Source organism: Echinops telfairi, unplaced genomic scaffold (assembly GCF_000313985.2).
Source record: "Echinops telfairi isolate 266 unplaced genomic scaffold, ASM31398v2 ScPeMD7_7468;HRSCAF=8506_0, whole genome shotgun sequence".
NCBI lineage: Eukaryota > Metazoa > Chordata > Mammalia > Afrosoricida > Tenrecidae > Echinops > Echinops telfairi.
The window spans coordinates 16055538-16072706 of NW_022111369.1; the positions used below are offsets into that span (position 1 = coordinate 16055538).

The 17169-nt window shown below is 42.0% G+C and overlaps 1 protein-coding gene and 1 long non-coding RNA gene across 2 annotated transcripts in view; one reads left to right on the plus strand and one right to left on the minus strand.

Moving 5' to 3' along the window:
* LOC123520971 overlaps positions 1 to 7303 on the minus strand; it is an 11588-nt gene extending 4285 nt beyond the window's left edge. The window contains exon 1 of the long non-coding RNA XR_006679483.1: positions 7190 to 7303. This is a non-coding gene — a long non-coding RNA (uncharacterized LOC123520971). The remainder of the gene's footprint in view (positions 1 to 7189) is intronic.
* Positions 1 to 17169, plus strand: part of PPP3CA (protein phosphatase 3 catalytic subunit alpha) — a 192331-nt gene that overhangs the window by 135780 nt on the left and 39382 nt on the right. The gene's annotated exons all lie outside the window — the stretch shown is intronic.

Sequence of the window (17169 nt, forward strand, 5' to 3'; positions counted from 1 at the left end):
TTGAAGAGCAGCAGCATATTAGATGCTGGATTAAATTAAATAATAAGACGAACTTGGTCTCTACCCTAATGGAGTGTATGATGTGATAGGAAAGAGTGAGTCTCGGAAACCCACAGAGCCAATTCCACCTTGCCCTGTGGGGCCGTCACGAGTTAGAATGGGCTCAATGGCAGTGTGTGGTTTGGTCTGGTTCTTGGGTGCTCCCCTATCACACTCACCTCCGAGTGACTCCGTGTGACGAAGGAGAACAGCCCGCCCATAGGGTTGCTAGGCTATAATCTTTCTCTTATGGAAACTCTGAGTAAGTTGGCACTGTCAATGGTATGGTAAGCAGCCTGCTCATTTATGCTGTCCGGCCTCCTTCAATCAATGTACATCCTGCCATCCCAGGGATTTTGGCTGATAACCTGCCCTAGAGGGTAGGGTAGATATGCCCCATGGGGTATCCAAGGCTGTACATCTGAACAGAAGCAGCTGGGCTCGTGTTTCTCAAGTGGAGTGGCTAATGGGTTTGGAAGCAGACGCCAGCCTTTTGATGTCAGCCTGTGTGATGTAACTAACCACCGTGCCACAGAGAAATTCACTGAGAGTAAATTCTCTCAGTAGCCAAAGAATAGCGTTAGACAGGAAAAGATTTAAACAATTCAGTTTGGCCACAATGAACGTTTGCAAAAATATATATGAAAACTTTGATATGTTGTCTCTATTGATAACCCAGTGTTTTAAGTGAATCTAGAATAAATTGTAGCTGATTCCTCTCTGGTATCTCTAGTTCAGATGAGTTGTCAAATGAGTGGGTGACTATAAGGATCTAGAGAGAAATATAAACATACACACCAGAAGTATATGGTCTCCTAATAAAGTAAAGGAAAATTACAGAATTTAAATGCTAACCAAAGTAATTTAGAAACTAAGACTGTAAATTAGAATGATAAGCAGAATATTAAAATTATTGGAAAATTTAGTTAGAGAGAAACATGAGTTTAGAAGATATACGAGAAAATCATTGTTCACTTAAATTTTGAGAGGCTATAAAGTCAACCATTTTTTGATAGAGAAGTTTTATTATGATATATTGGACTTTTAAGCCAGGCAACTTGATAGAATTGCTAATAAACAGCCTTTCTGTCTTCTCTATCCTTGACATTCAGTATCTCCAAATATTTTCCAGTCAAAAAGTAGGTATGGACTTCAGGTATTGAATGATTTAGTCGAAGTAGCCATCGTAAGGCAGGATCGAATTCCTGATGTGGTGACATAAGTCAGAGTCTCGTATGCAGCCACCGTGTAGACAGACACAGCGACCTGAGGCTGGCCACCCTGTTCCTGCATGTAATCATAGTATCCAACTCCTCGGGACTGTCTTCACTGGGAGAAGCTCACTTTTACCCAAACCACCAATCTTTCCTTCTGGGAGCTACTTTCCCATGCAGGAATAACTGTCACAAACGTCTTGTTCCAGGTGCATGTTCGGAGTCAATATCTCAGATCTTTTGTCTGTAAAGATTGGCGAACCAGTGGCTAAGCATGCCCAAGTAGCAAGTCTGCCCCGTTTCTCGGCATCTTTACATTCCTGAAGCCTCACTTCCCTACAGAATTGAGCTACATTTTACTTCAGGGGTTTAGTTCTGTGGGATCTTACCCTTGTCTTGACCCTTTCAAAACAATAATACTTGCTGCTTTTATTTATTTATTACAACCATGTGTTTTCAGTAATGGAAAACATTTAAAATGAAATAGGATTTTGTGAGTGAGTGAGTGTGTGTGTGTGTGTGTGTGTGTGTGTGTGAACATGGATTTCAATACAATTAGTGGGAAGCATGTATCCTGAGGAGTGTTGGGTTTGGTGGGTGAGGGAGTTATCCACCCACCCCCACCCCCATCCCATCATGTGACAAAATGCACTGAAAGGACAATAGCTGTGTCTTACTAAACCCCAGAGGTGGAAAATGTAGGTGGATACTTTCTGTCCCTCAGGTCATGAAAGGGTTAAGTATTGATATAACTTTTAGCATTGGCATAAACATTGCTTTATATGTACAACAATATATGATCATTTGGCTAATAGATTGGGGGAAATTAATTCAGAGACTTCTCGGTGGTATAACAGTTTCCCCAACCATCACTTTTCCCTGACATCATATCAAATCCAAAGACCTTCCTTGTTCTTAAAGATTGACCAATTGGTCTTAAGGTCTTGAGATGGAGGGTCAATCTCTTGCCTCAGATTGCTCATTTGAATACAGAAAAAAAAATATATATATATAGCATTTTGTTATAATGAATGTGCTAATTCATTATAAAGGAACTCTGATGGTGCTGTCGGATCAGCATTGGCTTGCTAACCACGAGGTAGGTGGTTTGAAGTCAGCAGCCCCACCTCAAGACAAAGATGAGGCTGTCCGCTTTTTGCGGCCTTGGAATACATTGTAGGCAAAGTTTTTTGTTTTGTGTGTATTTCTTCTGTTTTTCAAACACAAAGCAGATGTTTCCAAAAACATTTCCTTTCATCCTTTTAACCACATGAATGTGGTTGGATTATACATACTAGACGATGAACTTCTTTATCATTATTAAGCCTGCTAGGCCAGTCTGTCAAGATGTAGTATGGAATAGAAGAACCAGTGAGGAAGCAAGCATAATCCATGAGCATAATTCTTAGCAGTAACTCCTTTTGTGACAATATGAGGCAAAAGGGTCGGCTGCTACAGACATTTAAAACTGAGAAGAACTTTAGGTTATGAAATTTCTAATGGTTTTCAGAGAAATCTGGGATGAATGGATAGAATGAACTGCAGTGTAGTTTCAACAGATTGTTCCCTTCCTTGTACTGCCGTATGTATCTAGGACTCTTCAGTATGTAGGACAGGTCTACCTGTATTTGTAATTTCCTTTATTAATCAATTTAATAACTGCTTTCAGTTAAACCACGTGGTATACTTTCTTTAAACTCTTAGGTTGGTAATATGTTTAATAAATTTAAAGTTTCCCTTCATTGATAATATTATTCTATAGATACATGATTCTCTCCACTCTTCTTTATAGTATATAATAATAGTAATAGTAGCAAAAGGTGCTATGCTCTTGCTATGTGCCAAATGCGGCTCTATGAGCTTCCATGTTCAGTGAACTTGTGAGAGCCGGAACTCGTCTCCCTTTTTTTTTTCTCTCCAGGTCTCACAGGTCTTCCACCCTTACCTATGCAGTCTTACATTTGTCCTTCTCTGGCTCTGACATTTGCAGATTTTACTAGACAAAGTCACTTAATATTTCAACATATCTATAAATTACATTACAGCCCTTTTTTAATAATGGGAAGCTGGGACACACAGAGGTTGGATACTTTTCCCTTAAGAGTCACTCAGCAAGGCAGCAGGAGCAGTGAACTTGAAACGCATACCTACTGACTCCATATTCCACACACTGGCCCCTGAGCGTGCTGCTCTGCCTCCTCTTGTTCTGTGAAAGGTTTCCAAATGTGCTTGCACTGATGTACTGTCCAAGCCGTGGCCCCATGATGCGTAGGTGACTGTAACCACGCTTCAGTCAGAAAAGAACATCTTTTGAGATGGAGGATCATTTGTTATCATTTTAAAGCTACACAAGCGCTATATACCACAACCTATGCATTATTTAAAAACTGCAGTTTGAGTAACTCATTCTAAATAAATAATTCACATCTCCCTTTGCAGAATATTCCTTAGAACACTTAACAGTTTTGTTTCCCTCATTCAGTTCCACACGCAAAGTGTCATGGTGAGAGTCCACTTTCCAGATCAGTCTGTGTTAGTCATCAGTTTGCTCACATGTAAGCAGTGTATCCATGGGAGTGAGGGTGGCATAGAACATAAATACTCATCAAGATTCGATATTTAGGACTAGTTGCCACTATGTACATAAATGGATGTAATGGGTGGTACATTAATGTGAATTCATGTAGATAAGGTGCTGGCCTGCCATCCACAAGGTTGGAAGTTCTGATTTATCTCGAGGTGCCTTGGAAGAAAGTCCTGCCAAGCTCCTTCTGAAAACGCTTCCATTGAGAACCATGTGGAACACTGGTCTACTTGGCCCACGTGGGGTTGCCATTAGCTGAAATTGACTGGATAGCAGCTAGTTTGATAGGCTTTCGTTGAATCACTGTATACATGATCTATTGTTGCTCTCACAGTTGACCTCTTAGTTTCTGAATCATCACCACAAAACAGTGATAAATGTGATCAGTTAAGGAGCTGTGGAATTTCAACAACAGAAAAATAACGATGCAGTGTTTGAGATGATCCTTGTTTTCAAAGAGATTTAGCTCCCAACAGTGATTCCCAAAGCCTGCGATGCTGACACTGCCCTGAGGGATGTGAGGAGCCTGTTGGAATGACCCAGGGGGCCTGCAAAGGCAGATACCTACACTTTATCCTGGGTCGTGGACGGTCATAGGAGTGTGGGTACATTTTTTTCTTCCTGAAAAGGAGCGGAAGGCCAAATAAGTTTGGGAACCTGTAGCTTAGAATATCATACATTTGCAAATCGCAACATTAAGCTGCACCTTAAATTATGTGAGGAGTCCCAGTGGGGTAGCGGTGACATGTTGGGCTGCTAACCACAGGTCAGGATTTTTGAAAGCACATGCTGCTCCAAGTGAGGCTTCCTACTGCCCCCACAGTTACAGTCTCGGGAAACCAAGGGACAGTTCTACTCTGCCCTGCAGGGGACTCGAATGACACTGCCTGGATGGCGATGTGTTTGGTTTGGTTTGGTTTGGTTTGGGGTTAGACTATGTAACAAGGCAGCATCCAGCACAAAGCTGTTGTGTGGTTCCTGAAAATTCTGATGCTTAGAGGAGTTCTTTGACAGTATCTGGAGTTTGTTTTTCGATAAATCTGATTCCCTGTAAAGCATTTACCAAGAAAAAATGTTGAAGACATGAGTCAGTGGGTTTTTAGTTGCTGTTTATGATCCAGAAATTCTCGACCTGCAAGACACTTTACCTTGACAATGTCAAAAAGTCTCAGTGACATCATTTCCATGGAAAATAACATTGCCGTCAATTACACACAGACTTAATGTTCACTTGGTGCCAAGGATATTTTGGCGATAACAATTTAGAACCATTGAAAGCGACAGCTCAAGTTTTGATACCAAATACAAGCTTGAAGGTGAAAAGAGTGTCCTTTGATTACATGCTGATACCACCAGCTTTCCAGATACCTCCCACCTGAGTACTATTACCTTCTCATTGCTCTGGAGCTGGTAAGTATCAGCGCACTGAATGAGAGCAAAGCGCAGGCCCAGTGTTGACAGCCTGAGACAGTCTCCCACAGTTGTTTAAAGCTAAAGCTCTTGTCTTTGCTTTTAGTCTAGACTGGCCTAAGCCCTATTTTAGCAAGATGGTAATGTAAACTAGCATGGAAAGGAATGCACCAGCTGAAACTGGTAAGGAAATCATATCTGCTAGTCTTTCTATCTTGTTGACTTAATAAAAATATTTAATGGAAGAAATCCAGTTCTCTGAAGTTGTCGTGGTAAAAGTGACTCGCCACACTGTACTCACTTGGAAAAATTCCACGGATCATATTTGGGCCCCAAATGCTCCAGATCTCAGTACTTCCTGGGAAGCATTAGGTCGAATGCATATATAATGGCAGACTGTTAAAAACAGCCAGGCCCTCCTTGAGGAATTTGAAAGGAATTCATATTACTTCACATTTCATAGGTGCCAGATATTTTATCCAATAGCACAGATTTCATGCATCATTCATGGTAATACATTATTGATTCATTCAATATAAATCTACCTGCATTTCTTTATTATGTATATAAAGTGTATTCACACTTGGAAAATGGCATGGAGAATATGGTTCTGTCTTACAAATTTGTAAGCACCAGCTCAAAGAGAAATGTTTACGTAGTTCACAACAACTCTGATTATGTGCTGGAGCCAGTATTGCTGTCACCCTCTGTTTTACAGACTGCTTTGCTGTTTCAAAAAGGGGTCCAGCCTCTGAAATTACCTTTTCCCTGAATTCCTTAAAACTCGCTCTCCCGAGCTGTCTGAGCTGTGATGAATAGCCATGAGCATCTCCCGAGAGCTTCACGCTCCAAGGCCTGATTGTTGGCGTGGGTGGTGGTGAGGACCCAGACCGCAGTCAAGGGGAGAGAAGACGATGTACCACTGCTGTGTTCTCTGGAGGGAAACTGTGGACCCTGTGTGCACAGATGGCCTGTGGCTGCCAACATCTTCAGAGCCAGCGTGAAACTGGTGTCACTCACTGCTCCTTTTGCATCCCCAGCCTCAGTTACAAATGTTACCCTTTGCAAGACAACGAGTGGTGTTATTTAAACAGGATTGGTCTCTAGAAAATGACATAGATAAGAGAAGGGCATTTATAGTTTTGTTTTTCTGAAGCCCCACAGTCCCCAGAGATAAGCCTGAGTACTATACCATTTTAAGGGTCCACCTTTCTCTAAATCACAGATACATAAAACAGAAATAGACCAAGAAGCTCACATAAATAGAAGAAACCTTCTAGTATTGTTACAAATGCCAATATATTCACATAAATACAGGTAGCACTTGCATTACTAAACAGCCTCCTTAAAGCCAACATTATAGTTTAAGATCATTAACTAAATGACAAAATTCATGAAAGCAGTCACACATTCTGAATCCCTTATGAACCTGGTCAGGAGGATACTCAAGTTTTCAGATGCTGTTTCTCCTGCAAGGGCCTCTGATGGTGGTGTGGGTTATGTGTCAGGTTGCAAACCGCAAAGTCCAAGGTTCAAATCCACCCACCATGCCTTGAGAGAGAAAGAGGGGCTTTCTGCTGCAGGAAAGACTTACAGCTCAGACCCCACCGGCGCAGTGCTGCTCTGCCCTCCGGGGAGGTTAGGAGTGAGAGTCAACTGGATTGCAGTGAGTTTGGTATTTTGGTTGATTTCTCCAAGGCCAGGGTCACCTGAGGCTCTGCCCCACAGCTCTTTCCCTTTTGCCAGTCAGAATTCAAAAATGATCTCTCTAGAAAGACGGAAGCTTTCAGTCACTGATTTGGTGACTTAAGCAGGAAAAGGCTCAAGAGTCAAGCTTTTAATCTTTTCCATAAACATCAAAATCCCTCAGTGCCCATTTCACCTTGCTAAGCCACCAGTGGACTACAGAGAAGATCTTATCTTCAGCTATATTATGACTTACCTTCAACCTGGAACAGTCTGACCGAACGCTAACCAGTTGGGATGGGGTCATGCCGTCTGTTGCTGTAGAATTTGGTAACTTCATTCCTCCCCCTGGCTTTGCAGCACAGCAGCTCTGTGGAGAGGAAGGAGACAGTTTACCCGTGGAGTCGATTCTGACTCGTGAAGCCCCCGTGTCATAAAGTAGAACCTCTTCCTGGGGGCTTTCTGCTGCCATTTTGGGCAGACAGATTGCCAGGCCTTTTCTCACGGCCCTGCGGGGTGGATTCAGACTGCCAGCTGGTCCATTAGTAGTTGAGCACACGCTGACTTACCAGCCAGGGAGATGTATAGATAGTGCAGATAGCTTAAACGATTCCTTTTTAGCATTCTGTTATGTTTCTAGGGCCGGGTGTCCTTTTCTCACCTGCTTTCTTTTCCTGGTAGATACGTTCTTCAACCAATAGCCATTGAAGAAAAGCCGTGTTGCAAGGATCCAAACGAATAAGCAACACTGCCTTTGAGTTGATGGTGAGTCAGCAGCAGGGTAGAACTCACAGGCAGAACTGCCCCTGTGTTTCCCAGACTGTACCTCTTCCAGGAATAGAGACCCCTGTCTCTCCCATGGAGCAGGGGACTGTCAACTGCTCAACTTACAGCACTATACCACCAGGGCTCCTAACTATGGCACAAAGTACTATACAAGAGTTAAAGGGCCTCTGCTTTATGTATCCACCATCTTTATCGTTCTACTTACTTTACCCAGATTCTTTATTTGTATAATGAGCTGGTTCAAAATTCATTGATGGAATTTTCAAAAGGGAAAGTGCAACATACCCAAATGCGGACGCATGCACACAGCACAATATCGGTTCCTGTTGCTTCATACAACCAACTACTGGCTGCTGTTGCTGCCTATCACCACTGTTCTGTCAGGTTGTGGCACTGTGGTGGCTCGCGTGTGGCCGGAATGCTGGAAGCTCTTGCAAGTGCAGCAGCAGCACTCACGGTGGGAAGGTTTCAGTGGGGCTTCCAGACGAAGGCAATCCAGGAAAACGTAAAAAGTGGGCCACTTCTGAAACATTAGCCACAGACAATTTGATGAATAGCAACAAATCACTGTCGGATCTAGTGCGGGAAGATGAGCCCCTCAGGTTGGAAGCAATCACAATACAACTGGGGGGAAGAGCTGCCTTCTTAGAGTAGAGTTGGCCTTCATGATTTGCTTACAGCAAAGCTTCAGGATCTTCCTGTGTTGATGTGGCATTTTACAAAGTGAGAAGACAGCTGCAATCATTCATTAATAATCAGAACATAGAAAGTAAGAATTCAGAATCTAGAAAAAAATTGGAAGTAATCAAAAAGGGATGTGGCACTGCTTCAGTTTCCCACTGCTCAAAAACCTACTTTTCTGCTAGGTTTGAAAATTCACTGCAGTGGCTACTTAGACTCACAGATGATACAAATAGAGCGGCATTTATTAGGAAAGTTAACAGGTTACCATTTGTGTGAGAAATGCTTAGGTTACAGTTGTTAAGTAAAAATGGTTTCTTTCTTTTTTGTGCCTGCCAGCAGTTTTCCCCACCTAACCCAAAACCTCTTGGCCTGACCTCTTCCCTGCTTGTGTAATATTACAGAGCTCTTTAGGAATGCCACTAAGTGCTCAAAGGGCATCCCCTTCTGCTATACGCCTCAACCCAGGGGCACTCAGCTCCCACTCTGTGGGTCAACAAGTCAGGCTCCCCAATTAAGTGGCCAGAGGCCCACCCACTCCACAAAACAGCCTCTTGCCCAAATGCACTACAAGGCGACATTTTTGTCTATTCAGGAAATTGACAGATGTCCAGAATGAGGTTTGTCATCAATCCACATTTCACCTTTCTTTAACTGAGAAAACCACTCGTACACTTCAGTTACTTTACTTTACTTTAGTTACTTTAGTTACACTTTAGTTTCCCATAGTGCTGCCCTTGTAAGCTTTGTTCAACATCACAACAGATTCTGTAGCATTTTTCCTGAGCAGGAAACAAAATCCTCACAGCCGCACCCTGTTCTCTTAAATCGGCCATCACAAAAAAACGAGATTGGAGTGAAACTGCTTTTATGAAAAAATTTACTGTGACCAGAGAGAACCTTCCCAGATTGTGCCACTGGGTGCACTAACTCAGAGTTCGTTGCTGGATGCTGACCTAGCGGGGGGAAATGCACACTATAAGAGCTCCCCTCTGCCCAGCACAATTCCGGATCTTTTGGGGTACCCCGTCTTAGACTGTTGCTGGCAATTTTGAACCAGATAATCATATAAAGGATACAGCATTGGATTATAGGAAGATTATTTTATAACCTGCAACATAGATTATTTTATAACCTTGGTTACTAGAAGGGGACATGAACCCCTACTTTGATGAAGATCAACAATTACTGCCTTCAATACGGATTGCACTTCTACATAAAGGAAACTAAAATCTTGACAACTGAAGTAATAAATAGCAGTATATTTAACTGGGAAATTATTAAAGGTATCAAGGATTTTATTTTGCTTAGAACCACAACTAGTATTCATGGAAACAGCCATCAGGAAATCAAATAATGCACTGCAATGGGCAAATCTGCAAAAGATTTAAAGTGTTACAAAGCAAAGATGTCTCTGTTATGATCAAAGAATGCCTGACCTGGGCCATTGTGTTTTCAGACACCTCGTATGCAAGCAAACCGTGGACAATGAGTAAGAAAACTGTGAGATCTTGTAGAGACCTGCGCTTATCTCACAAACCGAAAGGGTTTGAGGAGTACAATCCACAAGTAGAAACATACCTACAAAAGAGACAGACAAAAAGTTGAGGCATGGGGGTGGGTGGTGTCTCTGATAGGTACATCGGAGCCCAGAACTTTATTAGGGGTGAGTTTATATACTCCCTAGGTCCCGTAGCCAGCATGCTCCGGCCAGGATTACACACGGCAGTTTACAATTCTTAAGGCATACGGAGAAACATTAGCTCATTAACCCAGGCTGTTCCATGACAGAGGGGAGGATGGGGCTTGGGAAAATGAAGTAACTGATAAACTGCGGGGGGGGGGGGGGGGGCAGCTTTCTGCAGCCTTGCCAGAGAGTAGGAGACAACATGTCCATTTCTATCGGGCAGAGAAATTTACCAACAGTTGCTTCAATCAGTTCCCTGGGATGAGCTGTTACCCTTCCCTGACGGTGGACCATGAAATGTGTCAGTCCCTCCCCATTTACCAAAGGAACAAACAACTTTTTCCCACAAAAGACCAAAGAAGAATTGATGTTTTCAAATTGTGTTTCTGAATATTATTAAATATACCATGAACTGCCAGAAGAACAAACAAATCTGTTTTAGAAGAAATACAACTAGAATGCTTCTAGGAGCAAGGATGGTGAGTCTTTATCTCACGACATTGGACATAATGTCAGAAGGGGCTAGTCTCTAGGGAAGGACATCTTGATAAAGTGCAGGGTCGGTGACAAATAGGAAGTCCCTCAACAAGATGAACTGACATGGCGTCTTCAAGAGTGGTCTCCAACATGACAATTGGGCAGATGGAGCAGAAGTGGGCAGTGTTCCGTTCCGTTATAGGTACGTTTGTTATGGTTCTACCTGGCCTGATGACACTTAACAATAACAGAAAGATCTGGTATGGATGCCTTTATTTAGGTCAGTAAAGAGAGAATCATTAAATTTCATGTAGGAGATTTGTCATGAAGTTAAAGAAGATGTCATGGGGATCATGAAGGGTGCATGGAGAAACCAGAAACTCTAGTGTCATAGTCAATTCTGGCTCACAGTAACCCTGTGATGCACATAGATGGTATAATATACAAGGTACGCCCTCTGCCCCCTTTCCTCCCTCCCTCTCTCCCCAACCCTTCTGCTTTTGAGTTGATGTGTACAGAGTAAGACTGTTCCGTGGGGTTTTCTCGGCTGTGATCTTTCTGGAATTCGCCCGGCCTTTCTTATCTCGTGTTTCTGAGTGGGTCCAAATCGTAAACCTTTAGCAGTCAAGCACAGGCTGTTTTTGTCACTTTGGAACATTGTACAAGGAGTCAACCAAACAGCCCACGACCATTAAGTGGATTAAAACCCTAGAGGGCAGAGAAGACGTATTCAATTCAGGTTTCTGAGGCTATAAAGCTTTATGGAAGGAAAAAGCCTTATAAAGGGTGTGGAAAACCATTTCACCAACTGAATAAGAAGACTGGGGCAAGGACTAGGATTAGGTGCAAAAAATAATTTTAGGTAGAACATGTATGTATGTGTGTGCACAGATGAATAATGTTTCTACTACATATATATAATCAATTATTTCAAATTGTTTATCAGTCATTACATGGAACTTAATGAAAATTTGCTTGTGAAGAATCCTATAATAGGTACTGAATTAGACAGTTTAAAAAATAAATTTCAAGAAAACCATTGGTGGTGGTGGTTAGCCGTTCACATGGACTTGATTTCGATTCTTAATCGACCTTCCCGTGTGCATAGTAGATCTATTCCATAGGGTTTTGCTAGGCCAGAGCTCAGCAAACTTTGGTTAGCGAGCGCATTCAGTTCTTTCTGTACATATCTGTGGCTCTGAAATAAAATTTAGCAATTTCTAAGGATATTATTATTCAGATGCTGGTGATTTCTTTGATTGGTAAAAATGTATTTGTGGCTCTTGAATAATTTTTAAATTTTTGTAAGGGACAGGATTGGCTCTTCTGTTTCAAAAGTTCGCCGCCAAGCTGTGGGCTAGGCTGTTTTCCTTCAGAAGCTGCTCACCGGGTGCATCTGCGTGCATTCAAACTGCCCTGCTTTGGACTAGTCGGCGAACACTCAACTGTTTGTGGCACCCAGGAAACTTTATTCCAAAGATTCGTTCACTGACTTAAACTTAGGACTACATTATTATGGTCCCCGTACCTAAAACTCAGAGACCTGAAATCCTTCATGAGTAGCCTGGACACCTACTTTAGGAGCGTAATCCTTTTTTAGAGAACACAGTAACCACTGTGAATTAGTAAATTTCCCTTTATGTGGGTGACTAATGATAACAAAAAACAAAAGGAAACCTTTTCAGAACAGAATCCTTTAGGCAAGAGAGATGGCAGAGAAAGAGAAGATAGGAACTAGAAGCCCTTTGGGGACTGGAAATAATTATAGTGACTGTATGCATAAGTATGCCAATATATGCATGCATATTAGTGAATATATGTATAATCCAAAATGATAGTGTGAAACTTTTACTCCCTAAAAAGAAATTTTTATTGGAGAATACAGATTCTAAAGTATGTGTAGCATCTCTCCCAGAATAAAATGCCTTTCATGCAGCATATCAGTATAATCTTCATTCTCTGCCAAAAGGAAATCATGAGTCTAGCGAACATAGGTGCCACCTGAAGAATGGTATCCGAGCGGCCATCATTCCTCTGTAACAGTCGGACTTTGCCAAAACAGCACAGTGAGAGGAGCTCTTCTGCTCGGGCATCTATGGGTAGAGGAATTGAAAGATAAAACATCCTGGGTTCACTATGTAATTTATTTTTTTAATTGTGATTTGATTTTCTCTCATCTCTCCTCCCTGTTTCTTCTCTGCACCACTGCCCCATCTCTTGAAGATGGGAGTGGTTGGTCAATTAGAGAAAAAATGATGAAAGTTGTTAGCAAAGGGGGGGGCAATCATGTCACTTCCATTGTTTGATCTCTCCTCTGTCAAATATTATAAGGGACTAGCAGTGGTTGAAATGCTACATGTGTGTTCACAGGCTTGCCAAAGATTGGGGGTGAGAAAGGAGCATGTGTTTCTTGTAAGATCCACCTTGGTGAGCTAGTCATACCTCCTATTAGTAAATATTTTCATAATTTCTCTTAAATTAGAAGCTATCTTTTAGCATTTCTATTGTCGTTTAGGGCCTACTCTTCAGTTTCCCCAATGCAAGAATAATTTCTTTCAGCAAGATCAATACAAGGCTGTTCCCTGTGAGGGAGGTTTAAAGATGTCCTAGATGTCCAAATTTTCCAAAATGCTGTACTCCTCCTTCATCTCTGATAGCAACTACTACTACTCTCCTCGGTTTTCTACTACATGCCTTAGGGTAATTTACCGTACAGTAATGTACTGTAACATCTCACAGAGCTCCCTGGCCCACCAGAGAATGGCTCACACAATTTTTGGAGGCTTACAAATCAAGTCAGGCAGTAGGGTGCTGGCTCAAGCCCCAAGAACGCAGGGTGTGATGGTGGCAAACCTGATGCAGGGTCCACAGCAAAAGTGCCCACCTGCCAAAGTATTAATGCAGGCTCCCAAATCTCCCTTGGGACAGCTACAAAGATGCAAAACCCTTGAAAGTGACTGAACAGGTTCGTAGGTGTTTGGCTAAGCAGAATAGCACACTCGCACTCCTGTTGCTAGCATGGTTCCCAGAGTCCTGGGACAGGGGTCTTTATTAATCTCATCTAGGGAGGTGACTGGTGTTGGTCAGGATGATTCAGGGCAAGAAGAGTCTTCTGTACATTCTCAGTTGGGGAAAGGAGTCACACGGAGGGCATTTTGCCCCAAGTCCAGGACCTTGAAGTAGGTGTATTATTAGCCTGATGGTATGAAGGAGTCAGGTTGAGGACCCGTCAGTCCTTACTGTGCCTGTTAGGTGGGCTAGATCTGGTCTCAGCCAGTTCTGCAACCCTGCCCTCCTGCTTTTCTGCTTAAGCAGGAAGATGGTGTTGTCCTAGTAAGGGAGCAGCTTGAAACAGGGAGTTCTTGTTCTAACAGAGTCATCAAAGATGACTGCTAATTTGCAGATACCACACCCCCAAGGGAACTAAGGATGGTGACTGACACACCCTCTAGTAAAGTGGGTGCTCAAGATATATGCCACCCTAATCCTGCCTCATTAACAAGACAGACTGCACACTGCATACCCAGAGACTTCCCAGCCTAGGCTTGACAGCACATCACGCCATGGAGCACTGTGGCTAGCAGGCCATATTAAGTAATTCATTTCACTGTGCCTAGTGATGGTAACTACTGAGAGGGTGTTGAGAAAAGGGGTCAGATCCTTTGGAAATTCTGGTTTTGTGTCTTAGCAAAATTTTAAGTTTTGGATATGAACGGTACCTTTATTTTACAGATTGAGTGAGGAGTCGGCAATTCAGCATATGGTTTGGTCAAGAGAAGTGGGTTAAGATCTAGGCTCTGTTCTTTGGATTCTACTAGATTTAGGGATTCCAGTTGTAGGAGAAGCCAAAGTAAAGGCCAGTGTTCCTTCCTACCTCCCAAATACGAGCAATTTCCTGATGTCTAGTTCACCATTTCTGCATACGCATGCCTTTCAAGACAAGATTTCACAAGTAAATATATAGAAATTAGTAGACCAGGTAATCACATAACTCTTAAGACTAACTCTGAAATAGGAGAAAAGCTCACAGACCAGCTTCTTGCTATATCAGATAAGTATCATTTCTGTTATACCGGGATTTCTGTTCTTCACAATGACATGTGCAATAGGAAACCATATGTTTCTGTGCTGTCTGCTCTGCTCAGAATTATGGTTAATAGCCATAATAAAAACAAGGCCATGTTGTCACAGTCTCTCCAAACCTTGGATACAATTCGTAAATGACATGCGGTCATGTATCATTGCCAGTGGCGTGGAAGAGCTCCTCGATGACTGGGTTTTTTTCCTCACTCACTGTTTCTCAGACAAAGTCTGGGGAGATCTGAGAAGATCTGTCTGTCACGGGGTGGTCTGGCGTGATTCTTGAAGTGCAACCATTTGTATTATTTGTATTGCACTGGAGATAAATGTCTTTCAAGTACTTCAGAGCAGCGCACACTATTAGGGCTCTGGTAGGGTTTTGTAATCCCTGTGACAGTCAGAGGCAGGTGTCATGGGCTGGGGGATGTGGGAGGTGGAAAATGAAACATTAACTGTGAATTTCATGACTGCAGATCTTGGGGACTGTTTGGGTTTAGGTTTCTTTTCATGTGTTGTTTGACATATACTTATTACACAAAAACATGAAAATTCATAACTTATTAACAGAAGATCATTTCAGAAGTATTTTTTCATGGCTATGTGATGTAGTTGACTAATGGGTACGTAGTGGCATATGTGCATTTTTAAGTGCATGTTCCTTTTCTTAAAACCTAAAGAAAAATTTAAAAAATAACCTATTAATATCCTCGAATTACTGATAACACTATAATTGCGTTAATTATGAGGCCTTTGTTTCAGGACATTATTGACATCCTTCAGGTCTGGGAAAGAGCATATAAATTATCAAGTTATGTCCACATAATTAACAAGCGAGGTAACTGATACCTAGAGACCTTGTGTCTTCTGAATGATTAATAACAGAATCCATCTAGCAGTCTAGGCTCCTGGTCTTCCAGTTCACCACTCTCTCTGTCTCTTTGTTTGAAAGGAGACACTTGGAAAGAGAAAGAATCTATGTCTAGCACATTGCATAATGTATGCTGGTAGGGCAAGCATGTAATGAAGTACTAGGAAAATCAGGAAATCAGGGACTTGAGATGCAGCCCAAAACAGAAGCTTGCTAGTCCCTACCTGTAACCCTGGAGAAATAACTTAATTCTCTCTCTTTGCATATTTCCAAAATGCAAATTGTCAGAGCCCTTTTGAGGGCTATTGTAGAGATTTGAGATTTTATTTCTAAAGGGCCCATCATATGCTTGGCACATAGCTGGGACTCAGTAAAGGTAGCTACTGTGACAATATATTTTTATGTTGTTAATAAACAAAAATAAATCTGAAAATAGCTATCTTCCATTTTAGCAACCACTCAAACAAATGCACTGGCCAATGTTGATTGAATAAATACCTTTTACTTCCCAGCTACAAGGCATAACTTCTGTTTTTACCTCTCAGACAGCCCTTACCTTCGCTGGTGAATTTGCGTACTATATTACTTAAGTATGTATTTGGCAAAAACTAAAACCTCTTTAATTATGAACATCATGTTCAAAAGTTAAATTAGTATAGCAGCTAAACCCAGGACTCATACATTTATAATTTATGAGAGACAGCACAGAGTGGTGGAAGAGCATGGATTTGGTGTCAGGAAAATCTGAATTTAAATATAAGTGAGATCTGCCAGTTACTGGAGCAAATTGCTTCAGTTCTCAGCCCCAAGTTCTTTGTCAGGAATGTGTGCAACACACCTGCTTCTCATATTTGTCATCAGGACTGCATGTCATCGTTTGTAAAAGCCGTCTAGGCCCAGCCTTTCCTTTCTCCCAGAGTGCTGTACACCATTACTCTTATTTTCTTTCCTTCTGCTGCTTAGAGAAAATAGAACTCTTCACAATGCGATGTAGTCTCTTAAGAAATTATTTTGAAGGTTTGCAGCTGCACTTCTAGTATGAAGTATACCATGCTCAAAACTCGCCCTTTTACCCAAAGTGAACTTCGGTGTCCAGGCAGCCCATTAGCAGAGACGGAAGACACTTCATCCTGCCCATTCTGAAGTTCAGAATTATCAGGATGGTCATCTGGCATGGTTTTCACATTTTGCTTGTAAAATACCTTATAAACGTATCCTAAGGCCAAAGGAATATAGGATAAATGATAGAGTAATCTTAAGAGGAACAGGCTTAAAGCAATAGGCAGGATTCGGTGATCCACAAGAGGAAATCGACCCTTGCTGTGCCATTGCAATGACACGATCTCAATGCATAATTCTGCATTTCTTCCCCAAAGTGTCTGTGATTTAGTCTTTCCTGGAATCATGTTAGTCAGCCAGAAGTATGATTCAAATCAAAGGCTGTAGTTAGGGGTCTCAAGTATGATTTTAGTTAGCAGTAAACATCAACATATCGTTAGGCCGCAATGAGATATGTGAATTAGCCAAGTCACAGAAAAGGATGCCCTGCCCGTACTCGGCACTGACCACATCCACCTAGAAGACTGTGTAAGTTCCTCACCACATTTTAACCGAGCCAGTCGTAGTCTGCAAGCGTCCAGAAGGAGCAGGAGCAGGA